Here is a 24,625-nt window from a genome sequence, read left to right as displayed (position 1 = left end):
AGTGGGAAAAGACATAGGAGGTGTATTTCTCTAAGCAGGGGCTCTGCGTAGGTGGCACTGCATTGCTTTGGGAAGCATCCATGCTAAGTGCAGAGTAGCAGCAGACCCCACAGCTGAGACGTGAATTGGGACTGTTAAGGAAGGGCACTGGGAGGGTGAGGAGGGCAGAGGAAAATGCTTTAAAAAAGCATCTGCAAGTTCCTACACACCCGCTGAAAACCCATACCAGGGATGGGGCTCGAACCCATGCAGACAACTGTCCATTGGATCTTAAGTCCAACGCCTTAACCACTCGGCCACCCTGGTGAGACCCTAGGCCCTGCCTTACTCAGCTCCCTTTTCATGCTGGCTGCTCCAGCGCAGGCTGTCCAGCAAGAGGTGATTGCAGAGTAAAAAGGCTTTTGCAGGAGGATAAAGGTAATTGCTTATGACAAACACACTGTGTGACACCTAACTTTTCCCCACTCGTACTTTATGGGCAATCTATACAGTGGAGTTAGCTTAGTCACAATAAGGAAGTGAGCAAGGCAGGCTCACAAGAGCATCTCCTCCCTGGTGGTCTAGTGGCTAGGATTCGGCGCTTTCACCGCCGCGGCCCGGGTTCGATTCCCGGTCAGGGAAGATCCCTCTAAGACGTAGACGTGCGTAATTTGTCCACGCAGCTCAGCTTTTTTTAATCGAAGGTCCTTAAAAAGGCACCCCGACCTATAGACGAAAGCAGAGGAAAGGGGCTGGGTCCCCTGTGTCCCAGGTTGCTTTGCTCCCATTGCCCTCAGCCACCTTCATGCGCACGCAGTCCCCCACCCAGTCAGGTGCTCTATGTGGGCGTAAAGTGCAGTACCAGCTCATCAGAAAGGTAAATTGCTGGAAAACCCGGCTGCGATGTATACATCTACTTTGGAGCACTCTTCTCCCTTGCACTCTTGAATCGGTCATTCGCAATGTATTCTTCCAGCAAGCTGAATAACGAGGTAGGTGTGAGAAGGTGTACCAGCTGTCTTTGAGCTATCAGCGGCCACTAGGTGTCCCTCTTGTGATTTCCCGGGGATCCCGATTGTACAGGAATTCGTCGGTTCAGTAGCACGGGGGAGGGGATGGCCTGTGCTTGGAAGTGACAAACAGTCTGGTGGAATCATGAGTGTTTTTTCAAGTTCTGATTCATATTCGCTGTAGAATAAAATATGCTTTCAGCCCCCATGAGCTTTGTCACTAGGAGAGCAGTGTAGGAACTTTTGCTGTATGGCTCTGGGTTCCCTGGTGGTCTAGTGGTTAGGATTCTGCGCTCTCACCGCCGCGGCCCGGGTTCGATTCCCGGTCAGGGAACAGTCCTTCTTCTGCCCTTGAATGCTTTTACTTCCCGCAGGTCAGGGCTTCTCAAAATGAATTTGCTTTTCTGACAAACAGTTTGCCTAGCATCCCGCAATCTGGCTCCTAATTTGATTTTCGCAAGGTTCCCTTTGAGTTGCTTTCCTCGGCGGGAGGAAAATCTCTTGTGCAAGGCTCTTGAGGAAGTGAGATTCTGTATTCCGAGGTGCGCTTCTTTTCGTAGGCTTCTGACCACATGGTGTGCGGCAGGAAGTCATCTTTGACAGGGCCGCAGGCTTTGTCTCCAAATGGCATCCCGGACCCACTGCAACCCACCTTTTTGCTGAAACGGAAGTCTGGTTCAGGGTAAGAAAAAGCTGAGCTGCACGTACCGAAAGCAGCAGAGCCCAGCAGCGGAGAGGGTGTGGCCAGGGCTGTCTGATTTGCATAGTGACCAGTGGCATCTTGGGAATGTACAGGCTTTGGAGCCTAACGGGTGCTGCAGGGGTCTGCCTGGCCGGAGAAATGCCTGTCTGGCGCTCCCCTCAGGACACACGTGTCTTCCGTTCGAGCATGGAGGGTGAGGGACATGGGTCACCCTCATATACAGGGGTGTGGGCATGGGCAGGATGGGGCGTGGGGGACCCGTCAGGGCATTGCCCGTTTGGAAGCCCGTTCGGAAGGCAAGAGGAGGCGGAGGCGGAGGCGGGAATCTCTGCTCAATTTTTTCCCGAGGCCTGGGGACAAGCCTTTGCACATTTGATCCAGCCGGGCCTGCATCAGCAGATCCTGCTCCGATGGCAAGGGAGAGCCTTCAGGTTTAAATCAAAGAAAGGGGAGAAATCCGCAAGAGGCGGGTTAACAAATTCCAGTGGCAGGCCCATGTTCCCCAGGAAGCAAGTACTTCCTCCTGCTCCCTTCAGTGGGAAAAGACATAGGAGGTGTATTTCTCTAAGCAGGGGCTCTGCGTAGGTGGCACTGCATTGCTTTGGGAAGCATCCATGCTAAGTGCAGAGTAGCAGCAGACCCCACAGCTGAGACGTGAATTGGGACTGTTAAGGAAGGGCACTGGGAGGGTGAGGAGGGCAGAGGAAAATGCTTTAAAAAAGCATCTGCAAGTTCCTACACACCCGCTGAAAACCCATACCAGGGATGGGGCTCGAACCCATGCAGACAACTGTCCATTGGATCTTAAGTCCAACGCCTTAACCACTCGGCCACCCTGGTGAGACCCTAGGCCCTGCCTTACTCAGCTCCCTTTTCATGCTGGCTGCTCCAGCGCAGGCTGTCCAGCAAGAGGTGATTGCAGAGTAAAAAGGCTTTTGCAGGAGGATAAAGGTAATTGCTTATGACAAACACACTGTGTGACACCTAACTTTTCCCCACTCGTACTTTATGGGCAATCTATACAGTGGAGTTAGCTTAGTCACAATAAGGAAGTGAGCAAGGCAGGCTCACAAGAGCATCTCCTCCCTGGTGGTCTAGTGGCTAGGATTCGGCGCTTTCACCGCCGCGGCCCGGGTTCGATTCCCGGTCAGGGAAGATCCCTCTAAGACGTAGACGTGCGTAATTTGTCCACGCAGCTCAGCTTTTTTTAATCGAAGGTCCTTAAAAAGGCACCCCGACCTATAGACGAAAGCAGAGGAAAGGGGCTGGGTCCCCTGTGTCCCAGGTTGCTTTGCTCCCATTGCCCTCAGCCACCTTCATGCGCACGCAGTCCCCCACCCAGTCAGGTGCTCTATGTGGGCGTAAAGTGCAGTACCAGCTCATCAGAAAGGTAAATTGCTGGAAAACCCGGCTGCGATGTATACATCTACTTTGGAGCACTCTTCTCCCTTGCACTCTTGAATCGGTCATTCGCAATGTATTCTTCCAGCAAGCTGAATAACGAGGTAGGTGTGAGAAGGTGTACCAGCTGTCTTTGAGCTATCAGCGGCCACTAGGTGTCCCTCTTGTGATTTCCCGGGGATCCCGATTGTACAGGAATTCGTCGGTTCAGTAGCACGGGGGAGGGGATGGCCTGTGCTTGGAAGTGACAAACAGTCTGGTGGAATCATGAGTGTTTTTTCAAGTTCTGATTCATATTCGCTGTAGAATAAAATATGCTTTCAGCCCCCATGAGCTTTGTCACTAGGAGAGCAGTGTAGGAACTTTTGCTGTATGGCTCTGGGTTCCCTGGTGGTCTAGTGGTTAGGATTCTGCGCTCTCACCGCCGCGGCCCGGGTTCGATTCCCGGTCAGGGAACAGTCCTTCTTCTGCCCTTGAATGCTTTTACTTCCCGCAGGTCAGGGCTTCTCAAAATGAATTTGCTTTTCTGACAAACAGTTTGCCTAGCATCCCGCAATCTGGCTCCTAATTTGATTTTCGCAAGGTTCCCTTTGAGTTGCTTTCCTCGGCGGGAGGAAAATCTCTTGTGCAAGGCTCTTGAGGAAGTGAGATTCTGTATTCCGAGGTGCGCTTCTTTTCGTAGGCTTCTGACCACATGGTGTGCGGCAGGAAGTCATCTTTGACAGGGCCGCAGGCTTTGTCTCCAAATGGCATCCCGGACCCACTGCAACCCACCTTTTTGCTGAAACGGAAGTCTGGTTCAGGGTAAGAAAAAGCTGAGCTGCACGTACCGAAAGCAGCAGAGCCCAGCAGCGGAGAGGGTGTGGCCAGGGCTGTCTGATTTGCATAGTGACCAGTGGCATCTTGGGAATGTACAGGCTTTGGAGCCTAACGGGTGCTGCAGGGGTCTGCCTGGCCGGAGAAATGCCTGTCTGGCGCTCCCCTCAGGACACACGTGTCTTCCGTTCGAGCATGGAGGGTGAGGGACATGGGTCACCCTCATATACAGGGGTGTGGGCATGGGCAGGATGGGGCGTGGGGGACCCGTCAGGGCATTGCCCGTTTGGAAGCCCGTTCGGAAGGCAAGAGGAGGCGGAGGCGGAGGCGGGAATCTCTGCTCAATTTTTTCCCGAGGCCTGGGGACAAGCCTTTGCACATTTGATCCAGCCGGGCCTGCATCAGCAGATCCTGCTCCGATGGCAAGGGAGAGCCTGCAGGTGTAAATCAAAGAAAGGGGAGAAATCCGCAAGAGGCGGGTTAACAAATTCCAGTGGCAGGCCCATGTTCCCCAGGAAGCAAGTACTTCCTCCTGCTCCCTTCAGTGGGAAAAGACATAGGAGGTGTATTTCTCTAAGCAGGGGCTCTGCGTAGGTGGCACTGCATTGCTTTGGCAAACATCCATGCTAAGTGCAGAGTAGCAGCAGACCCCACAGCTGAGACGTGAATTGGGACTGTTAAGGAAGGGCACTGGGAGGGTGAGGAGGGCAGAGGAAAATGCTTTACAAAAGCATCTGCAAGTTCCTACACACCCGCTGAAAACCCATACCAGGCATGGGGCTCGAACCCATGCGGACAACTGTCCATTGGATCTTAAGTCCAACGCCTTAACCACTCGGCCACCCTGGTGAGACCCTAGGTCCTGCCTTACTCAGCTCCCTTTTCATGCTGGCTGCTCCAGCGCAGGCTGTCCAGCAAGAGGTGATTGCAGAGTAAAAAGGCTTTTGCAGGAGGATAAAGGTAATTGCTTATGACAAACACACTGTGTGACACCTAACTTTTCCCCACTCGTACTTTATGGGCAATCTATACAGTGGAGTTAGCTTAGTCACAATAAGGAAGTGAGCAAGGCAGGCTCACAAGAGCATCTCCTCCCTGGTGGTCTAGTGGCTAGGATTCGGCGCTTTCACCGCTGCGGCCCGGGTTCGATTCCCGGTCAGGGAAGATCCCTCTAAGACGTAGACGTGCGTAATTTGTCCACGCAGCTCAGCTTTTTTTAATCGAAGGTCCTTAAAAAGGCACCCGAGACCTATAGACGAAAGCAGAGGAAAGGGGCTGGGTCCCCTGTGTCCCAGGTTGCTTTGCTCCCATTGCCCTCAGCCACCTTCATGCGCACGCAGTCCCCCACCCAGTCAGGTGCTCTATGTGGGCGTAAAGTGCAGTACCAGCTCATCAGAAAGGTAAATTGCTGGAAAACCCGGCTGCGATGTATACATCTACTTTGGAGCACTCTTCTCCCTTGCACTCTTGAATCCGTCATTCGCAATGTATTCTTCCAGCAAGCTGAATAACGAGGTAGGTGTGAGAAGGTGTACCAGCTGTCTTTGAGCTATCAGCGGCCACTAGGTGTCCCTCTTGTGATTTCCCGGGGATCCCGATTGTACAGGAATTCGTCGGTTCAGTAGCACGGGGGAGGGGATGGCCTGTGCTTGGAAGTGACAAACAGTCTGGTGGAATCATGAGTGTTTTTTCAAGTTCTGATTCATATTCGCTGTAGAATAAAATATGCTTTCAGCCCCCATGAGCTTTGTCACTAGGAGAGCAGTGTAGGAACTTTTGCTGTATGGCTGTGGGTTCCCTGGTGGTCTAGTGGTTAGGATTCGGCGCTCTCACCGCCGCGGCCCGGGTTCGATTCCCGGTCAGGGAACAGTCCTTCTTCTGCCCTTGAATGCTTTTCCTTCCCGCAGGTCAGGGCTTCTCAAAATGAATTTGCTTTTCTGACAAACAGTTTGCCTAGCATCCCGCAATCTGGCTCCTAATTTGATTTTCGCAAGGTTCCCTTTGAGTTGCTTTCCTCGGCGGGAGGAAAATCTCTTGTGCAAGGCTCTTGAGGAAGTGAGATTCTGTATTCCGAGGTGCGCTTCTTTTCGTAGGCTTCTGACCACATGGTGTGCGGCAGGAAGTCATCTTTGACAGGGCCGCAGGCTTTGTCTCCAAATGGCATCCCGGACCCACTGCAACCCACCTTTTTGCTGAAACGGAAGTCTGGTTCAGGGTAAGAAAAAGCTGAGCTGCACGTACCGAAAGCAGCAGAGCCCAGCGGCGGAGAGGGTGTGGCCAGGGCTGTCTGATTTGCATAGTGACCAGTGGCATCTTGGGAATGTACAGGCTTTGGAGCCTAACGGGTGCTGCAGGGGTCTGCCTGGCCGGAGAAATGCCTGTCTGGCGCTCCCCTCAGGACACACGTGTCTTCCGTTCGAGCATGGAGGGTGAGGGACATGGGTCACCCTCATATACAGGGGTGTGGGCATGGGCAGGATGGGGCGTGGGGGACCCGTCAGGGCATTGCCCGTTTGGAAGCCCGTTCGGAAGGCAAGAGGAGGCGGAGGCGGAGGCGGGAATCTCTGCTCAATTTTTTCCCGAGGCCTGGGGACAAGCCTTTGCACATTTGATCCAGCCGGGCCTGCATCAGCAGATCCTGCTCCGATGGCAAGGGAGAGCCTGCAGGTGTAAATCAAAGAAAGGGGAGAAATCCGCAAGAGGCGGGTTAACAAATTCCAGTGGCAGGCCCATGTTCCCCAGGAAGCAAGTACTTCCTCCTGCTCCCTTCAGTGGGAAAAGACATAGGAGGTGTATTTCTCTAAGCAGGGGCTCTGCGTAGGTGGCACTGCATTGCTTTGGCAAACATCCATGCTAAGTGCAGAGTAGCAGCAGACCCCACAGCTGAGACGTGAATTGGGACTGTTAAGGAAGGGCACTGGGAGGGTGAGGAGGGCAGAGGAAAATGCTTTACAAAAGCATCTGCAAGTTCCTACACACCCGCTGAAAACCCATACCAGGGATGGGGCTCGAACCCATGCGGACAACTGTCCATTGGATCTTAAGTCCAACGCCTTAACCACTCGGCCACCCTGGTGAGACCCTAGGTCCTGCCTTACTCAGCTCCCTTTTCATGCTGGCTGCTCCAGCGCAGGCTGTCCAGCAAGAGGTGATTGCAGAGTAAAAAGGCTTTTGCAGGAGGATAAAGGTAATTGCTTATGACAAACACACTGTGTGACACCTAACTTTTCCCCACTCGTACTTTATGGGCAATCTATACAGTGGAGTTAGCTTAGTCACAATAAGGAAGTGAGCAAGGCAGGCTCACAAGAGCATCTCCTCCCTGGTGGTCTAGTGGCTAGGATTCGGCACTTTCACCGCCGCGGCCCGGGTTCGATTCCCGGTCAGGGAAGATCCCTCTAAGACGTAGACGTGCGTAATTTGTCCACGCAGCTCAGCTTTTTTTAATCGAAGGTCCTTAAAAAGGCACCCCGACCTATAGACGAAAGCAGAGGAAAGGGGCTGGGTCCCCTGTGTCCCAGGTTGCTTTGCTCCCATTGCCCTCAGCCACCTTCATGCGCACGCAGTCCCCCACCCAGTCAGGTGCTCTATGTGGGCGTAAAGTGCAGTACCAGCTCATCAGAAAGGTAAATTGCTGGAAAACCCGGCTGCGATGTATACATCTACTTTGGAGCACTCTTCTCCCTTGCACTCTTGAATCGGTCATTCGCAATGTATTCTTCCAGCAAGCTGAATAACGAGGTAGGTGTGAGAAGGTGTACCAGCTGTCTTTGAGCTATCAGCGGCCACTAGGTGTCCCTCTTGTGATTTCCCGGGGATCCCGATTGTACAGGAATTCGTCGGTTCAGTAGCACGGGGGAGGGGATGGCCTGTGCTTGGAAGTGACAAACAGTCTGGTGGAATCATGAGTGTTTTTTCAAGTTCTGATTCATATTCGCTGTAGAATAAAATATGCTTTCAGCCCCCATGAGCTTTGTCACTAGGAGAGCAGTGTAGGAACTTTTGCTGTATGGCTGTGGGTTCCCTGGTGGTCTAGTGGTTAGGATTCGGCGCTCTCACCGCCGCGGCCCGGGTTCGATTCCCGGTCAGGGAACAGTCCTTCTTCTGCCCTTGAATGCTTTTCCTTCCCGCAGGTCAGGGCTTCTCAAAATGAATTTGCTTTTCTGACAAACAGTTTGCCTAGCATCCCGCAATCTGGCTCCTAATTTGATTTTCGCAAGGTTCCCTTTGAGTTGCTTTCCTCGGCGGGAGGAAAATCTCTTGTGCAAGGCTCTTGAGGAAGTGAGATTCTGTATTCCGAGGTGCGCTTCTTTTCGTAGGCTTCTGACCACATGGTGTGCGGCAGGAAGTCATCTTTGACAGGGCCGCAGGCTTTGTCTCCAAATGGCATCCCGGACCCACTGCAACCCACCTTTTTGCTGAAACGGAAGTCTGGTTCAGGGTAAGAAAAAGCTGAGCTGCACGTACCGAAAGCAGCAGAGCCCAGCGGCGGAGAGGGTGTGGCCAGGGCTGTCTGATTTGCATAGTGACCAGTGGCATCTTGGGAATGTACAGGCTTTGGAGCCTAACGGGTGCTGCAGGGGTCTGCCTGGCCGGAGAAATGCCTGTCTGGCGCTCCCCTCAGGACACACGTGTCTTCCGTTCGAGCATGGAGGGTGAGGGACATGGGTCACCCTCATATACAGGGGTGTGGGCATGGGCAGGATGGGGCGTGGGGGACCCGTCAGGGCATTGCCCGTTTGGAAGCCCGTTCGGAAGGCAAGAGGAGGCGGAGGCGGAGGCGGGAATCTCTGCTCAATTTTTTCCCGAGGCCTGGGGACAAGCCTTTGCACATTTGATCCAGCCGGGCCTGCATCAGCAGATCCTGCTCCGATGGCAAGGGAGAGCCTGCAGGTGTAAATCAAAGAAAGGGGAGAAATCCGCAAGAGGCGGGTTAACAAATTCCAGTGGCAGGCCCATGTTCCCCAGGAAGCAAGTACTTCCTCCTGCTCCCTTCAGTGGGAAAAGACATAGGAGGTGTATTTCTCTAAGCAGGGGCTCTGCGTAGGTGGCACTGCATTGCTTTGGCAAACATCCATGCTAAGTGCAGAGTAGCAGCAGACCCCACAGCTGAGACGTGAATTGGGACTGTTAAGGAAGGGCACTGGGAGGGTGAGGAGGGCAGAGGAAAATGCTTTACAAAAGCATCTGCAAGTTCCTACACACCCGCTGAAAACCCATACCAGGGATGGGGCTCGAACCCATGCGGACAACTGTCCATTGGATCTTAAGTCCAACGCCTTAACCACTCGGCCACCCTGGTGAGACCCTAGGTCCTGCCTTACTCAGCTCCCTTTTCATGCTGGCTGCTCCAGCGCAGGCTGTCCAGCAAGAGGTGATTGCAGAGTAAAAAGGCTTTTGCAGGAGGATAAAGGTAATTGCTTATGACAAACACACTGTGTGACACCTAACTTTTCCCCACTCGTACTTTATGGGCAATCTATACAGTGGAGTTAGCTTAGTCACAATAAGGAAGTGAGCAAGGCAGGCTCACAAGAGCATCTCCTCCCTGGTGGTCTAGTGGCTAGGATTCGGCACTTTCACCGCCGCGGCCCGGGTTCGATTCCCGGTCAGGGAAGATCCCTCTAAGACGTAGACGTGCGTAATTTGTCCACGCAGCTCAGCTTTTTTTAATCGAAGGTCCTTAAAAAGGCACCCCGACCTATAGACGAAAGCAGAGGAAAGGGGCTGGGTCCCCTGTGTCCCAGGTTGCTTTGCTCCCATTGCCCTCAGCCACCTTCATGCGCACGCAGTCCCCCACCCAGTCAGGTGCTCTATGTGGGCGTAAAGTGCAGTACCAGCTCATCAGAAAGGTAAATTGCTGGAAAACCCGGCTGCGATGTATACATCTACTTTGGAGCACTCTTCTCCCTTGCACTCTTGAATCGGTCATTCGCAATGTATTCTTCCAGCAAGCTGAATAACGAGGTAGGTGTGAGAAGGTGTACCAGCTGTCTTTGAGCTATCAGCGGCCACTAGGTGTCCCTCTTGTGATTTCCCGGGGATCCCGATTGTACAGGAATTCGTCGGTTCAGTAGCACGGGGGAGGGGATGGCCTGTGCTTGGAAGTGACAAACAGTCTGGTGGAATCATGAGTGTTTTTTCAAGTTCTGATTCATATTCGCTGTAGAATAAAATATGCTTTCAGCCCCCATGAGCTTTGTCACTAGGAGAGCAGTGTAGGAACTTTTGCTGTATGGCTGTGGGTTCCCTGGTGGTCTAGTGGTTAGGATTCGGCGCTCTCACCGCCGCGGCCCGGGTTCGATTCCCGGTCAGGGAACAGTCCTTCTTCTGCCCTTGAATGCTTTTCCTTCCCGCAGGTCAGGGCTTCTCAAAATGAATTTGCTTTTCTGACAAACAGTTTGCCTAGCATCCCGCAATCTGGCTCCTAATTTGATTTTCGCAAGGTTCCCTTTGAGTTGCTTTCCTCGGCGGGAGGAAAATCTCTTGTGCAAGGCTCTTGAGGAAGTGAGATTCTGTATTCCGAGGTGCGCTTCTTTTCGTAGGCTTCTGACCACATGGTGTGCGGCAGGAAGTCATCTTTGACAGGGCCGCAGGCTTTGTCTCCAAATGGCATCCCGGACCCACTGCAACCCACCTTTTTGCTGAAACGGAAGTCTGGTTCAGGGTAAGAAAAAGCTGAGCTGCACGTACCGAAAGCAGCAGAGCCCAGCGGCGGAGAGGGTGTGGCCAGGGCTGTCTGATTTGCATAGTGACCAGTGGCATCTTGGGAATGTACAGGCTTTGGAGCCTAACGGGTGCTGCAGTGGTCTGCCTGGCCGGAGAAATGCCTGTCTGGCGCTCCCCTCAGGACACACGTGTCTTCCGTTCGAGCATGGAGGGTGAGGGACATGGGTCACCCTCATATACAGGGGTGTGGGCATGGGCAGGATGGGGCGTGGGGGACCCGTCAGGGCATTGCCCGTTTGGAAGCCCGTTCGGAAGGCAAGAGGAGGCGGAGGCGGAGGCGGGAATCTCTGCTCAATTTTTTCCCGAGGCCTGGGGACAAGCCTTTGCACATTTGATCCAGCCGGGCCTGCATCAGCAGATCCTGCTCCGATGGCAAGGGAGAGCCTGCAGGTGTAAATCAAAGAAAGGGGAGAAATCCGCAAGAGGCGGGTTAACAAATTCCAGTGGCAGGCCCATGTTCCCCAGGAAGCAAGTACTTCCTCCTGCTCCCTTCAGTGGGAAAAGACATAGGAGGTGTATTTCTCTAAGCAGGGGCTCTGCGTAGGTGGCACTGCATTGCTTTGGCAAACATCCATGCTAAGTGCAGAGTAGCAGCAGACCCCACAGCTGAGACGTGAATTGGGACTGTTAAGGAAGGGCACTGGGAGGGTGAGGAGGGCAGAGGAAAATGCTTTACAAAAGCATCTGCAAGTTCCTACACACCCGCTGAAAACCCATACCAGGGATGGGGCTCGAACCCATGCGGACAACTGTCCATTGGATCTTAAGTCCAACGCCTTAACCACTCGGCCACCCTGGTGAGACCCTAGGTCCTGCCTTACTCAGCTCCCTTTTCATGCTGGCTGCTCCAGCGCAGGCTGTCCAGCAAGAGGTGATTGCAGAGTAAAAAGGCTTTTGCAGGAGGATAAAGGTAATTGCTTATGACAAACACACTGTGTGACACCTAACTTTTCCCCACTCGTACTTTATGGGCAATCTATACAGTGGAGTTAGCTTAGTCACAATAAGGAAGTGAGCAAGGCAGGCTCACAAGAGCATCTCCTCCCTGGTGGTCTAGTGGCTAGGATTCGGCACTTTCACCGCCGCGGCCCGGGTTCGATTCCCGGTCAGGGAAGATCCCTCTAAGACGTAGACGTGCGTAATTTGTCCACGCAGCTCAGCTTTTTTTAATCGAAGGTCCTTAAAAAGGCACCCCGACCTATAGACGAAAGCAGAGGAAAGGGGCTGGGTCCCCTGTGTCCCAGGTTGCTTTGCTCCCATTGCCCTCAGCCACCTTCATGCGCACGCAGTCCCCCACCCAGTCAGGTGCTCTATGTGGGCGTAAAGTGCAGTACCAGCTCATCAGAAAGGTAAATTGCTGGAAAACCCGGCTGCGATGTATACATCTACTTTGGAGCACTCTTCTCCCTTGCACTCTTGAATCGGTCATTCGCAATGTATTCTTCCAGCAAGCTGAATAACGAGGTAGGTGTGAGAAGGTGTACCAGCTGTCTTTGAGCTATCAGCGGCCACTAGGTGTCCCTCTTGTGATTTCCCGGGGATCCCGATTGTACAGGAATTCGTCGGTTCAGTAGCACGGGGGAGGGGATGGCCTGTGCTTGGAAGTGACAAACAGTCTGGTGGAATCATGAGTGTTTTTTCAAGTTCTGATTCATATTCGCTGTAGAATAAAATATGCTTTCAGCCCCCATGAGCTTTGTCACTAGGAGAGCAGTGTAGGAACTTTTGCTGTATGGCTCTGGGTTCCCTGGTGGTCTAGTGGTTAGGATTCTGCGCTCTCACCGCCGCGGCCCGGGTTCGATTCCCGGTCAGGGAACAGTCCTTCTTCTGCCCTTGAATGCTTTTCCTTCCCGCAGGTCAGGGCTTCTCAAAATGAATTTGCTTTTCTGACAAACAGTTTGCCTAGCATCCCGCAATCTGGCTCCTAATTTGATTTTCGCAAGGTTCCCTTTGAGTTGCTTTCCTCGGCGGGAGGAAAATCTCTTGTGCAAGGCTCTTGAGGAAGTGAGATTCTGTATTCCGAGGTGCGCTTCTTTTCGTAGGCTTCTGACCACATGGTGTGCGGCAGGAAGTCATCTTTGACAGGGCCGCAGGCTTTGTCTCCAAATGGCATCCCGGACCCACTGCAACCCACCTTTTTGCTGAAACGGAAGTCTGGTTCAGGGTAAGAAAAAGCTGAGCTGCACGTACCGAAAGCAGCAGAGCCCAGCGGCGGAGAGGGTGTGGCCAGGGCTGTCTGATTTGCATAGTGACCAGTGGCATCTTGGGAATGTACAGGCTTTGGAGCCTAACGGGTGCTGCAGGGGTCTGCCTGGCCGGAGAAATGCCTGTCTGGCGCTCCCCTCAGGACACACGTGTCTTCCGTTCGAGCATGGAGGGTGAGGGACATGGGTCACCCTCATATACAGGGGTGTGGGCATGGGCAGGATGGGGCGTGGGGGACCCGTCAGGGCATTGCCCGTTTGGAAGCCCGTTCGGAAGGCAAGAGGAGGCGGAGGCGGAGGCGGGAATCTCTGCTCAATTTTTTCCCGAGGCCTGGGGACAAGCCTTTGCACATTTGATCCAGCCGGGCCTGCATCAGCAGATCCTGCTCCGATGGCAAGGGAGAGCCTGCAGGTTTAAATCAAAGAAAGGGGAGAAATCCGCAAGAGGCGGGTTAACAAATTCCAGTGGCAGGCCCATGTTCCCCAGGAAGCAAGTACTTCCTCCTGCTCCCTTCAGTGGGAAAAGACATAGGAGGTGTATTTCTCTAAGCAGGGGCTCTGCGTAGGTGGCACTGCATTGCTTTGGGAAGCATCCATGCTAAGTGCAGAGTAGCAGCAGACCCCACAGCTGAGACGTGAATTGGGACTGTTAAGGAAGGGCACTGGGAGGGTGAGGAGGGCAGAGGAAAATGCTTTAAAAAAGCATCTGCAAGTTCCTACACACCCGCTGAAAACCCATACCAGGGATGGGGCTCGAACCCATGCAGACAACTGTCCATTGGATCTTAAGTCCAACGCCTTAACCACTCGGCCACCCTGGTGAGACCCTAGGCCCTGCCTTACTCAGCTCCCTTTTCATGCTGGCTGCTCCAGCGCAGGCTGTCCAGCAAGAGGTGATTGCAGAGTAAAAAGGCTTTTGCAGGAGGATAAAGGTAATTGCTTATGACAAACACACTGTGTGACACCTAACGTTTCCCCACTCGTACTTTATGGGCAATCTATACAGTGGAGTTAGCTTAGTCACAATAAGGAAGTGAGCAAGGCAGGCTCACAAGAGCATCTCCTCCCTGGTGGTCTAGTGGCTAGGATTCGGCGCTTTCACCGCCGCGGCCCGGGTTCGATTCCCGGTCAGGGAAGATCCCTCTAAGACGTAGACGTGCGTAATTTGTCCACGCAGCTCAGCTTTTTTTAATCGAAGGTCCTTAAAAAGGCACCCCGACCTATAGACGAAAGCAGAGGAAAGGGGCTGGGTCCCCTGTGTCCCAGGTTGCTTTGCTCCCATTGCCCTCAGCCACCTTCATGCGCACGCAGTCCCCCACCCAGTCAGGTGCTCTATGTGGGCGTAAAGTGCAGTACCAGCTCATCAGAAAGGTAAATTGCTGGAAAACCCGGCTGCGATGTATACATCTACTTTGGAGCACTCTTCTCCCTTGCACTCTTGAATCGGTCATTCGCAATGTATTCTTCCAGCAAGCTGAATAACGAGGTAGGTGTGAGAAGGTGTACCAGCTGTCTTTGAGCTATCAGCGGCCACTAGGTGTCCCTCTTGTGATTTCCCGGGGATCCCGATTGTACAGGAATTCGTCGGTTCAGTAGCACGGGGGAGGGGATGGCCTGTGCTTGGAAGTGACAAACAGTCTGGTGGAATCATGAGTGTTTTTTCAAGTTCTGATTCATATTCGCTGTAGAATAAAATATGCTTTCAGCCCCCATGAGCTTTGTCACTAGGAGAGCAGTGTAGGAACTTTTGCTGTATGGCTCTGGGTTCCCTGGTGGTCTAGTGGTTAGGATTCTGCGCTCTCACCGCCGCGGCCCGGGTTCGATTCCCGGTCAGGGAACAGTCCTTCTTCTGCCCTTGAATGCTTTTCCTTCCCGCAGGTCAGGGCTTCTCAAAATGAATTTGCTTTTCTGACAAACAGTTTGCCTAGCATCCCGCAATCTGGCTCCTAATTTGATTTTCGCAAGGTTCCCTTTGAGTTGCTTTCCTCGGCGGGAGGAAAATCTCTTGTGCAAGGCTCTTGAGGAAGTGAGATTCTGTATTCCGAGGTGCGCTTCTTTTCGTAGGCTTCTGACCACATGGTGTGCGGCAGGAAGTCATCTTTGACAGGGCCGCAGGCTTTGTCTCCAAATGGCATCCCGGACCCACTGCAACCCACCTTTTTGCTGAAACGGAAGTCTGGTTCAGGGTAAGAAAAAGCTGAGCTGCACGTACCGAAAGCAGCAGAGCCCAGCGGCGGAGAGGGTGTGGCCAGGGCTGTCTGATTTGCATAGTGACCAGTGGCATCTTGGGAATGTACAGGCTTTGGAGCCTAACGGGTGCTGCAGGGGTCTGCCTGGCCGGAGAAATGCCTGTCTGGCGCTCCCCTCAGGACACACGTGTCTTCCGTTCGAGCATGGAGGGTGAGGGACATGGGTCACCCTCATATACAGGGGTGTGGGCATGGGCAGGATGGGGCGTGGGGGACCCGTCAGGGCATTGCCCGTTTGGAAGCCCGTTCGGAAGGCAAGAGGAGGCGGAGGCGGAGGCGGGAATCTCTGCTCAATTTTTTCCCGAGGCCTGGGGACAAGCCTTTGCACATTTGATCCAGCCGGGCCTGCATCAGCAGATCCTGCTCCGATGGCAAGGGAGAGCCTGCAGGTTTAAATCAAAGAAAGGGGAGAAATCCGCAAGAGGCGGGTTAACAAATTCCAGTGGCAGGCCCATGTTCCCCAGGAAGCAAGTACTTCCTCCTGCTCCCTTCAGTGGGAAAAGACATAGGAGGTGTATTTCTCTAAGCAGGGGCTCTGCGTAGGTGGCACTGCATTGCTTTGGGAAGCATCCATGCTAAGTGCAGAGTAGCAGCAGACCCCACAGCTGAGACGTGAATTGGGACTGTTAAGGAAGGGCACTGGGAGGGTGAGGAGGGCAGAGGAAAATGCTTTAAAAAAGCATCTGCAAGTTCCTACACACCCGCTGAAAACCCATACCAGGGATGGGGCTCGAACCCATGCAGACAACTGTCCATTGGATCTTAAGTCCAACGCCTTAACCACTCGGCCACCCTGGTGAGACCCTAGGCCCTGCCTTACTCAGCTCCCTTTTCATGCTGGCTGCTCCAGCGCAGGCTGTCCAGCAAGAGGTGATTGCAGAGTAAAAAGGCTTTTGCAGGAGGATAAAGGTAATTGCTTATGACAAACACACTGTGTGACACCTAACTTTTCCCCACTCGTACTTTATGGGCAATCTATACAGTGGAGTTAGCTTAGTCACAATAAGGAAGTGAGCAAGGCAGGCTCACAAGAGCATCTCCTCCCTGGTGGTCTAGTGGCTAGGATTCGGCGCTTTCACCGCCGCGGCCCGGGTTCGATTCCCGGTCAGGGAAGATCCCTCTAAGACGTAGACGTGCGTAATTTGTCCACGCAGCTCAGCTTTTTTTAATCGAAGGTCCTTAAAAAGGCACCCCGACCTATAGACGAAAGCAGAGGAAAGGGGCTGGGTCCCCTGTGTCCCAGGTTGCTTTGCTCCCATTGCCCTCAGCCACCTTCATGCGCACGCAGTCCCCCACCCAGTCAGGTGCTCTATGTGGGCGTAAAGTGCAGTACCAGCTCATCAGAAAGGTAAATTGCTGGAAAACCCGGCTGCGATGTATACATCTACTTTGGAGCACTCTTCTCCCTTGCACTCTTGAATCGGTCATTCGCAATGTATTCTTCCAGCAAGCTGAATAACGAGGTAGGTGTGAGAAGGTGTACCAGCTGTCTTTGAGCTATCAGCGGCCACTAGGTGTCCCTCTTGTGATTTCCCGGGGATCCCGATTGTACAGGAATTCGTCGGTTCAGTAGCACGGGGGAGGGGATGGCCTGTGCTTGGAAGTGACAAACAGTCTGGTGGAATCATGAGTGTTTTTTCAAGTTCTGATTCATATTCGCTGTAGAATAAAATATGCTTTCAGCCCCCATGAGCTTTGTCACTAGGAGAGCAGTGTAGGAACTTTTGCTGTATGGCTCTGGGTTCCCTGGTGGTCTAGTGGTTAGGATTCTGCGCTCTCACCGCCGCGGCCCGGGTTCGATTCCCGGTCAGGGAACAGTCCTTCTTCTGCCCTTGAATGCTTTTACTTCCCGCAGGTCAGGGCTTCTCAAAATGAATTTGCTTTTCTGACAAACAGTTTGCCTAGCATCCCGCAATCTGGCTCCTAATTTGATTTTCGCAAGGTTCCCTTTGAGTTGCTTTCCTCGGCGGGAGGAAAATCTCTTGTGCAAGGCTCTTGAGGAAGTGAGATTCTGTATTCCGAGGTGCGCTTCTTTTCGTAGGCTTCTGACCACATGGTGTGCGGCAGGAAGTCATCTTTGACAGGGCCGCAGGCTTTGTCTCCAAATGGCATCCCGGACCCACTGCAACCCACCTTTTTGCTGAAACGGAAGTCTGGTTCAGGGTAAGAAAAAGCTGAGCTGCACGTACCGAAAGCAGCAGAGCCCAGCAGCGGAGAGGGTGTGGCCAGGGCTGTCTGATTTGCATAGTGACCAGTGGCATCTTAGGAATGTACAGGCTTTGGAGCCTAACGGGTGCTGCAGGGGTCTGCCTGGCCGGAGAAATGCCTGTCTGGCGCTCCCCTCAGGACACACGTGTTTTCCGTTCGAGCATGGAGGGTGAGGGACATGGGTCACCCTCATATACAGGGGTGTGGGCATGGGCAGGATGGGGCGTGGGGGACCCGTCAGGGCATTGCCCGTTTGGAAGCCCGTTCGGAAGGCAAGAGGAGGCGGAGGCGGAGGCGGGAATCTCTGCTCAATTTTTTCCCGAGGCCTGGGGACAAGCCTTTGCACATTTGATCCAGCCGGGCCTGCATCAGCAGATCCTGCTCCGATGGCAAGGGAGAGCCTGCAGGTGTAAATCAAAGAAAGGGGAGAAATCCGCAAGAGGCGGGTTAACAAATTCCAGTGGCAGGCCCATGTTCCCCAGGAAGCAAGTACTTCCTCCTGCTCCCTTCAGTGGGAAAAGACATAGGAGGTGTATTTCTCTAAGCAGGGGCTCTGCGTAGGTGGCACTGCATTGCTTTGGCAAACATCCATGCTAAGTGCAGAGTAGCAGCAGACCCCACAGCTGAGACGTGAATTGGGACTGTTAAGGAAGGGCACTGGGAGGGTGAGGAGGGCAGAGGAAAATGCTTTACAAAAGCATCTGCAAGTTCCTACACACCCGCTGAAAACCCATACCAGGCATGGGGCTCGAACCCATGCGGACAACTGTCCATTGGATCTTAAGTCCAACGCCTTAACCACTCGGCCACCCTGGTGAGACCCTAGGTCCTGCCTTACTCAGCTCCCTTTTCATGCTGGCTGCTCCAGCGCAGGCTGTCCAGCAAGAGGTGATTGCAGAGTAAAAAGGCTTTTGCAGGAGGATAAAGGTAATTGCTTATGACAAACACACTGTGTGACACCTAACTTTTCCCCACTCGTACTTTATGGGCAATCTATACAGTGGAGTTAGCTTAGTCACAATAAGGAAGTGAGCAAGGCAGGCTCACAAGAGCATCTCCTCCCTGGTGGTCTAGTGGCTAGGATTCGGCGCTTTCACCGCTGCGGCCCGGGTTCGATTCCCGGTCAGGGAAGATCCCTCTAAGACGTAGACGTGCGTAATTTGTCCACGCAGCTCAGCTTTTTTTAATCGAAGGTCCTTAAAAAGGCACCCGAGACCTATAGACGAAAGCAGAGGAAAGGGGCTGGGTCCCCTGTGTCCCAGGTTGCTTTGCTCCCATTGCCCTCAGCCACCTTCATGCGCACGCAGTCCCCCACCCAGTCAGGTGCTCTATGTGGGCGTAAAGTGCAGTACCAGCTCATCAGAAAGGTAAATTGCTGGAAAACCCGGCTGCGATGTATACATCTACTTTGGAGCACTCTTCTCCCTTGCACTCTTGAATCCGTCATTCGCAATGTATTCTTCCAGCAAGCTGAATAACGAGGTAGGTGTGAGAAGGTGTACCAGCTGTCTTTGAGCTATCAGCGGCCACTAGGTGTCCCTCTTGTGATTTCCCGGGGATCCCGATTGTACAGGAATTCGTCGGTTCAGTAGCACGGGGGAGGGGATGGCCTGTGCTTGGAAGTGACAAACAGTCTGGTGGAATCATGAGTGTTTTTTCAAGTTCTGATTCATATTCGCTGTAGAATAAAATATGCTTTCAGCCCCCATGAGCTTTGTCACTAGGAGAGCAGTGTAGGAACTTTTGCTGTATGGCTGTGGGTTCCCTGGTGGTCTAGTGGTTAGGATTCGGCGCTCTCACCGCCGCGGCCCGGGTTCGATTCCCGGTCAGGGAACAGTCCTTCTTCTGCCCTTGAATGCTTTTCCTTCCCGCAGGTCAGGGCTTCTCAAAATGAATTTGCTTTTCTGACAAACAGTTTGCCTAGCATCCCGCAATCTGGCTCCTAATTTGATTTTCGCAAGGTTCCCTTTGAGTTGCTTTCCTCGGCGGGAGGAAAATCTCTTGTGCAAGGCTCTTGAGGAAGTGAGATTCTGTATTCCGAGGTGCGCTTCTTTTCGTAGGCTTCTGACCACATGGTGTGCGGCAGGAAGTCATCTTTGACAGGGCCGCAGGCTTTGTCTCCAAATGGCATCCCGGACCCACTGCAACCCACCTTTTTGCTGAAACGGAAGTCTGGTTCAGGGTAAGAAAAAGCTGAGCTGCACGTACCGAAAGCAGCAGAGCCCAGCGGCGGAGAGGGTGTGGCCAGGGCTGTCTGATTTGCATAGTGACCAGTGGCATCTTGGGAATGTACAGGCTTTGGAGCCTAACGGGTGCTGCAGGGGTCTGCCTGGCCGGAGAAATGCCTGTCTGGCGCTCCCCTCAGGACACACGTGTCTTCCGTTCGAGCATGGAGGGTGAGGGACATGGGTCACCCTCATATACAGGGGTGTGGGCATGGGCAGGATGGGGCGTGGGGGACCCGTCAGGGCATTGCCCGTTTGGAAGCCCGTTCGGAAGGCAAGAGGAGGCGGAGGCGGAGGCGGGAATCTCTGCTCAATTTTTTCCCGAGGCCTGGGGACAAGCCTTTGCACATTTGATCCAGCCGGGCCTGCATCAGCAGATCCTGCTCCGATGGCAAGGGAGAGCCTGAAGGTGTAAATCAAAGAAAGGGGAGAAATCCGCAAGAGGCGGGTTAACAAATTCCAGTGGCAGGCCCATGTTCCCCAGGAAGCAAGTACTTCCTCCTGCTCCCTTCAGTGGGAAAAGACATAGGAGGTGTATTTCTCTAAGCAGGGGCTCTGCGTAGGTGGCACTGCATTGCTTTGGCAAACATCCATGCTAAGTGCAGAGTAGCAGCAGACCCCACAGCTGAGACGTGAATTGGGACTGTTAAGGAAGGGCACTGGGAGGGTGAGGAGGGCAGAGGAAAATGCTTTACAAAAGCATCTGCAAGTTCCTACACACCCGCTGAAAACCCATACCAGGGATGGGGCTCGAACCCATGCGGACAACTGTCCATTGGATCTTAAGTCCAACGCCTTAACCACTCGGCCACCCTGGTGAGACCCTAGGTCCTGCCTTACTCAGCTCCCTTTTCATGCTGGCTGCTCCAGCGCAGGCTGTCCAGCAAGAGGTGATTGCAGAGTAAAAAGGCTTTTGCAGGAGGATAAAGGTAATTGCTTATGACAAACACACTGTGTGACACCTAACTTTTCCCCACTCGTACTTTATGGGCAATCTATACAGTGGAGTTAGCTTAGTCACAATAAGGAAGTGAGCAAGGCAGGCTCACAAGAGCATCTCCTCCCTGGTGGTCTAGTGGCTAGGATTCGGCACTTTCACCGCCGCGGCCCGGGTTCGATTCCCGGTCAGGGAAGATCCCTCTAAGACGTAGACGTGCGTAATTTGTCCACGCAGCTCAGCTTTTTTTAATCGAAGGTCCTTAAAAAGGCACCCCGACCTATAGACGAAAGCAGAGGAAAGGGGCTGGGTCCCCTGTGTCCCAGGTTGCTTTGCTCCCATTGCCCTCAGCCACCTTCATGCGCACGCAGTCCCCCACCCAGTCAGGTGCTCTATGTGGGCGTAAAGTGCAGTACCAGCTCATCAGAAAGGTAAATTGCTGGAAAACCCGGCTGCGATGTATACATCTACTTTGGAGCACTCTTCTCCCTTGCACTCTTGAATCGGTCATTCGCAATGTATTCTTCCAGCAAGCTGAATAACGAGGTAGGTGTGAGAAGGTGTACCAGCTGTCTTTGAGCTATCAGCGGCCACTAGGTGTCCCTCTTGTGATTTCCCGGGGATCCCGATTGTACAGGAATTCGTCGGTTCAGTAGCACGGGGGAGGGGATGGCCTGTGCTTGGAAGTGACAAACAGTCTGGTGGAATCATGAGTGTTTTTTCAAGTTCTGATTCATATTCGCTGTAGAATAAAATATGCTTTCAGCCCCCATGAGCTTTGTCACTAGGAGAGCAGTGTAGGAACTTTTGCTGTATGGCTGTGGGTTCCCTGGTGGTCTAGTGGTTAGGATTCGGCGCTCTCACCGCCGCGGCCCGGGTTCGATTCCCGGTCAGGGAACAGTCCTTCTTCTGCCCTTGAATGCTTTTCCTTCCCGCAGGTCAGGGCTTCTCAAAATGAATTTGCTTTTCTGACAAACAGTTTGCCTAGCATCCCGCAATCTGGCTCCTAATTTGATTTTCGCAAGGTTCCCTTTGAGTTGCTTTCCTCGGCGGGAGGAAAATCTCTTGTGCAAGGCTCTTGAGGAAGTGAGATTCTGTATTCCGAGGTGCGCTTCTTTTCGTAGGCTTCTGACCACATGGTGTGCGGCAGGAAGTCATCTTTGACAGGGCCGCAGGCTTTGTCTCCAAATGGCATCCCGGACCCACTGCAACCCACCTTTTTGCTGAAACGGAAGTCTGGTTCAGGGTAAGAAAAAGCTGAGCTGCACGTACCGAAAGCAGCAGAGCCCAGCGGCGGAGAGGGTGTGGCCAGGGCTGTCTGATTTGCATAGTGACCAGTGGCATCTTGGGAATGTACAGGCTTTGGAGCCTAACGGGTGCTGCAGGGGTCTGCCTGGCCGGAGAAATGCCTGTCTGGCGCTCCCCTCAGGACACACGTGTCTTCCGTTCGAGCATGGAGGGTGAGGGACATGGGTCACCCTCATATACAGGGGTGTGGGCATGGGCAGGATGGGGCGTGGGGGACCCGTCAGGGCATTGCCCGTTTGGAAGCCCGTTCGGAAGGCAAGAGGAGGCGGAGGCGGAGGCGGGAATCTCTGCTCAATTTTTTCCCGAGGCCTGGGGACAAGCCTTTGCACATTTGATCCAGCCGGGCCTGCATCAGCAGATCCTGCTCCGATGGCAAGGGAGAGCCTGCAGGTGTAAATCAAAGAAAGGGGAGAAATCCGCAAGAGGCGGGTTAACAAATTCCAGTGGCAGGCCCATGTTCCCCAGGAAGCAAGTACTTCCTCCTGCTCCCTTCAGTGGGAAAAGACATAGGAGGTGTATTTCTCTAAGCAGGGGCTCTGCGTAGGTGGCACTGCATTGCTTTGGCAAACATCCATGCTAAGTGCAGAGTAGCAGCAGACCCCACAGCTGAGACGTGAATTGGGACTGTTAAGGAAGGGCACTGGGAGGGTGAGGAGGGCAGAGGAAAATGCTTTACAAAAGCATCTGCAAGTTCCTACACACCCGCTGAAAACCCATACCAGGGATGGGGCTCGAACCCATGCGGACAACTGTCCATTGGATCTTAAGTCCAACGCCTTAACCACTCGGCCACCCTGGTGAGACCCTAGGTCCTGCCTTACTCAGCTCCCTTTTCATGCTGGCTGCTCCAGCGCAGGCTGTCCAGCAAGAGGTGATTGCAGAGTAAAAAGGCTTTTGCAGGAGGATAAAGGTAATTGCTTATGACAAACACACTGTGTGACACCTAACTTTTCCCCACTCGTACTTTATGGGCAATCTATACAGTGGAGTTAGCTTAGTCACAATAAGGAAGTGAGCAAGGCAGGCTCACAAGAGCATCTCCTCCCTGGTGGTCTAGTGGCTAGGATTCGGCACTTTCACCGCCGCGGCCCGGGTTCGATTCCCGGTCAGGGAAGATCCCTCTAAGACGTAGACGTGCGTAATTTGTCCACGCAGCTCAGCTTTTTTTAATCGAAGGTCCTTAAAAAGGCACCCCGACCTATAGACGAAAGCAGAGGAAAGGGGCTGGGTCCCCTGTGTCCCAGGTTGCTTTGCTCCCATTGCCCTCAGCCACCTTCATGCGCACGCAGTCCCCCACCCAGTCAGGTGCTCTATGTGGGCGTAAAGTGCAGTACCAGCTCATCAGAAAGGTAAATTGCTGGAAAACCCGGCTGCGATGTATACATCTACTTTGGAGCACTCTTCTCCCTTGCACTCTTGAATCGGTCATTCGCAATGTATTCTTCCAGCAAGCTGAATAACGAGGTAGGTGTGAGAAGGTGTACCAGCTGTCTTTGAGCTATCAGCGGCCACTAGGTGTCCCTCTTGTGATTTCCCGGGGATCCCGATTGTACAGGAATTCGTCGGTTCAGTAGCACGGGGGAGGGGATGGCCTGTGCTTGGAAGTGACAAACAGTCTGGTGGAATCATGAGTGTTTTTTCAAGTTCTGATTCATATTCGCTGTAGAATAAAATATGCTTTCAGCCCCCATGAGCTTTGTCACTAGGAGAGCAGTGTAGGAACTTTTGCTGTATGGCTCTGGGTTCCCTGGTGGTCTAGTGGTTAGGATTCTGCGCTCTCACCGCCGCGGCCCGGTTTCGATTCCCGGTCAGGGAACAGTCCTTCTTCTGCCCTTGAATGCTTTTCCTTCCCGCAGGTCAGGGCTTCTCAAAATGAATTTGCTTTTCTGACAAACAGTTTGCCTAGCATCCCGCAATCTGGCTCCTAATTTGATTTTCGCAAGGTTCCCTTTGAGTTGCTTTCCTCGGCGGGAGGAAAATCTCTTGTGCAAGGCTCTTGAGGAAGTGAGATTCTGTATTCCGAGGTGCGCTTCTTTTCGTAGGCTTCTGACCACATGGTGTGCGGCAGGAAGTCATCTTTGACAGGGCCGCAGGCTTTGTCTCCAAATGGCATCCCGGACCCACTGCAACCCACCTTTTTGCTGAAACGGAAGTCTGGTTCAGGGTAAGAAAAAGCTGAGCTGCACGTACCGAAAGCAGCAGAGCCCAGCGGCGGAGAGGGTGTGGCCAGGGCTGTCTGATTTGCATAGTGACCAGTGGCATCTTGGGAATGTACAGGCTTTGGAGCCTAACGGGTGCTGCAGGGGTCTGCCTGGCCGGAGAAATGCCTGTCTGGCGCTCCCCTCAGGACACACGTGTCTTCCGTTCGAGCATGGAGGGTGAGGGACATGGGTCACCCTCATATACAGGGGTGTGGGCATGGGCAGGATGGGGCGTGGGGGACCCGTCAGGGCATTGCCCGTTTGGAAGCCCGTTCGGAAGGCAAGAGGAGGCGGAGGCGGAGGCGGGAATCTCTGCTCAATTTTTTCCCGAGGCCTGGGGACAAGCCTTTGCACATTTGATCCAGCCGGGCCTGCATCAGCAGATCCTGCTCCGATGGCAAGGGAGAGCCTGCAGGTTTAAATCAAAGAAAGGGGAGAAATCCGCAAGAGGCGGGTTAACAAATTCCAGTGGCAGGCCCATGTTCCCCAGGAAGCAAGTACTTCCTCCTGCTCCCTTCAGTGGGAAAAGACATAGGAGGTGTATTTCTCTAAGCAGGGGCTCTGCGTAGGTGGCACTGCATTGCTTTGGGAAGCATCCATGCTAAGTGCAGAGTAGCAGCAGACCCCACAGCTGAGACGTGAATTGGGACTGTTA

At 53.4% G+C, this 24,625-nt stretch overlaps 14 non-coding genes across 14 annotated transcripts; 9 read left to right on the top strand and 5 right to left on the bottom strand.

Moving 5' to 3' along the window:
• Positions 1–549: 549 nt before the first annotated feature.
• On the top strand, positions 550–621 carry TRNAE-UUC (transfer RNA glutamic acid (anticodon UUC)). Its single transcript has one exon. It is a non-coding gene; the product is annotated as a tRNA-Glu (tRNA).
• A 2,154-nt stretch (positions 622–2,775) lies between these two features.
• Positions 2,776–2,847, top strand: TRNAE-UUC (transfer RNA glutamic acid (anticodon UUC)). Its single transcript has one exon. It is a non-coding gene; the product is annotated as a tRNA-Glu (tRNA).
• Positions 2,848–5,704: 2,857 nt separating this feature from the next.
• Positions 5,705–5,776, top strand: TRNAE-CUC (transfer RNA glutamic acid (anticodon CUC)). The gene has a single exon. It is a non-coding gene; the product is annotated as a tRNA-Glu (tRNA).
• Positions 5,777–6,902: 1,126 nt separating this feature from the next.
• Positions 6,903–6,985, bottom strand: TRNAL-UAA (transfer RNA leucine (anticodon UAA)). The gene has a single exon. It is a non-coding gene; the product is annotated as a tRNA-Leu (tRNA).
• A 945-nt stretch (positions 6,986–7,930) lies between these two features.
• Positions 7,931–8,002, top strand: TRNAE-CUC (transfer RNA glutamic acid (anticodon CUC)). Its single transcript has one exon. It is a non-coding gene; the product is annotated as a tRNA-Glu (tRNA).
• A 1,126-nt stretch (positions 8,003–9,128) lies between these two features.
• TRNAL-UAA (transfer RNA leucine (anticodon UAA)) lies at positions 9,129–9,211 on the bottom strand. Its single transcript has one exon. It is a non-coding gene; the product is annotated as a tRNA-Leu (tRNA).
• Positions 9,212–10,156: 945 nt separating this feature from the next.
• On the top strand, positions 10,157–10,228 carry TRNAE-CUC (transfer RNA glutamic acid (anticodon CUC)). Its single transcript has one exon. It is a non-coding gene; the product is annotated as a tRNA-Glu (tRNA).
• A 1,126-nt stretch (positions 10,229–11,354) lies between these two features.
• Positions 11,355–11,437, bottom strand: TRNAL-UAA (transfer RNA leucine (anticodon UAA)). Its single transcript has one exon. It is a non-coding gene; the product is annotated as a tRNA-Leu (tRNA).
• Positions 11,438–13,906: 2,469 nt separating this feature from the next.
• TRNAE-UUC (transfer RNA glutamic acid (anticodon UUC)) lies at positions 13,907–13,978 on the top strand. The gene has a single exon. It is a non-coding gene; the product is annotated as a tRNA-Glu (tRNA).
• A 2,154-nt stretch (positions 13,979–16,132) lies between these two features.
• On the top strand, positions 16,133–16,204 carry TRNAE-UUC (transfer RNA glutamic acid (anticodon UUC)). The gene has a single exon. It is a non-coding gene; the product is annotated as a tRNA-Glu (tRNA).
• A 2,857-nt stretch (positions 16,205–19,061) lies between these two features.
• On the top strand, positions 19,062–19,133 carry TRNAE-CUC (transfer RNA glutamic acid (anticodon CUC)). Its single transcript has one exon. It is a non-coding gene; the product is annotated as a tRNA-Glu (tRNA).
• A 1,126-nt stretch (positions 19,134–20,259) lies between these two features.
• On the bottom strand, positions 20,260–20,342 carry TRNAL-UAA (transfer RNA leucine (anticodon UAA)). The gene has a single exon. It is a non-coding gene; the product is annotated as a tRNA-Leu (tRNA).
• A 945-nt stretch (positions 20,343–21,287) lies between these two features.
• TRNAE-CUC (transfer RNA glutamic acid (anticodon CUC)) lies at positions 21,288–21,359 on the top strand. Its single transcript has one exon. It is a non-coding gene; the product is annotated as a tRNA-Glu (tRNA).
• A 1,126-nt stretch (positions 21,360–22,485) lies between these two features.
• TRNAL-UAA (transfer RNA leucine (anticodon UAA)) lies at positions 22,486–22,568 on the bottom strand. Its single transcript has one exon. It is a non-coding gene; the product is annotated as a tRNA-Leu (tRNA).
• Between the last annotated feature and the right edge of the window lie 2,057 nt (positions 22,569–24,625).

Source organism: Triturus cristatus, chromosome 5_2, assembly GCF_964204655.1.
Source record: "Triturus cristatus chromosome 5_2, aTriCri1.1, whole genome shotgun sequence".
NCBI lineage: Eukaryota > Metazoa > Chordata > Amphibia > Caudata > Salamandridae > Triturus > Triturus cristatus.
The sequence above is the reverse complement of the archived record's forward strand: the minus strand, read 5'-3'. Positions and strand labels throughout refer to the sequence as shown.